The sequence below is a fragment of the Gavialis gangeticus genome, unplaced genomic scaffold (genome assembly GCF_001723915.1).
Source record: "Gavialis gangeticus isolate Ggan-Ray unplaced genomic scaffold, GavGan_comp1, whole genome shotgun sequence".
Classification (NCBI taxonomy): Eukaryota; Metazoa; Chordata; order Crocodylia; family Gavialidae; genus Gavialis; species Gavialis gangeticus.
The window spans coordinates 16614646-16616041 of record NW_017729031.1 but is presented as its reverse complement, the minus strand read 5'-3'; the positions used below and the strand labels follow the sequence as shown (position 1 = coordinate 16616041).

Here is a 1396-nt window from a genome sequence, read left to right as displayed (position 1 = left end):
TTTTTTTTTATGAATCAGGAAAGTTGCAAAACTGCCATGATCAAAGAAACTGAAACTGCCCAGTCAGCTCAGGAACTTCACTTTAATGAAAGAACGCTTTCACAGATACCCTTCTCTCTTGAAAAGCAGATGTTCCTTTTTTTTAAAGATTTTTTTCTAGAACATAAGTGATAACAAAAATCTTTTCTGCAACTGCATTAAATTTCCACTTTGGATGTAGAACATAGTACAGGGGGTACATAACAATTGGCAATATTGTACTATTCTCCTACCTTGTTCAAAAATAGAGCTGGTCAAAATTTGGCAAAGAAAACTTTTAAATTCCCTTTTTCAAAAATTATTTTTTTTCTTTTTGTTCTCTGAGAGCTAATAATTGTGCATACGGGTTCAGAAATGACTTATACTCAATTAAAAAGGATCTCCAAAAGAGCAATGTTTCCTTTCATACAGAAAAGTATCTCCTTTAGGGCCAGCTTCACTCTTTCACAAAGACCTTAATATTTGTCAAAATAACAGATTTTTTTTTTTTCCAGAGCCTATTATTTAAAAGTCTAATCTTCAATTGACCAAATCATCTAATGGAAAAAAAAAGAATCTACATTAGTAGTTGCTTAAAAACATCAGACTAGCACTAGGTGAACAGTTTAATGGAGCTCTTCTAATCTCCAATAAAGCAGCAGTTACTGATTGGAATACCCAGGACATCATAAATCTTGTTTTTTGTTAGCTAATTGCATTGCCTAAGAACTCAGTTATGATTATGTTATGAATGCCAATTTTAATGCTTTTTGTTAATTAACAAAATAATCGAACTACTGCATATTACCCCGCAAATATATGCTATACATTATCATAGTACAGTACTACTATTATTTTTTATTGCTTGTACCTCATTTCCCAAATCCAACATGGAAAATGTATAAATTTGTAATATTTTTCCATGTAGATAATCTAATTTTTGGAGGGGCATCTTAAATTCATCCCACAACACTGTTGAAGGGGAGTAGGCAGAGTGGGAGAGCAGGTGTTGTGGTAAAGTCAAGTAACTCACCCCCTGCCATCTATCCCCCCCACACCATTTCCCCCTCTTGTGCCTACCCCCTGCAGCTTAGGACTTCCTTTTACCCTCCCCCCCCAAAGCTTCTGCTTCCAATCTTCCTCCTTCCCACTACAACCTCTGTTCCCTGCCTTCCTCTTTCCCCACTGCTCCACCCCTTGCCTTCATTCTTGTTTTGGCCCCAGCCAGCAGGCTTCATCCTGCTGTAGCCCTGGGCACAGAACATAGCTCCAGTTAAGCCCCATAGCAGCCATGCTAGCTCTGTCTCCCAGGCTGCAGTGTGGACAAAGCCCGGTGGTGTCAAAGGAAGGACAACGGGTGTGGGGGGAGAGAGAAGGG

The 1396-nt window shown here is 38.7% G+C and overlaps 1 protein-coding gene across 1 annotated transcript in view; it reads right to left on the bottom strand.

The window, feature by feature from the left end:
* LRP1B (LDL receptor related protein 1B) overlaps nt 1-1396 on the bottom strand; it is a 2002088-nt gene that overhangs the window by 765885 nt on the left and 1234807 nt on the right. The window lies entirely within an intron of this gene.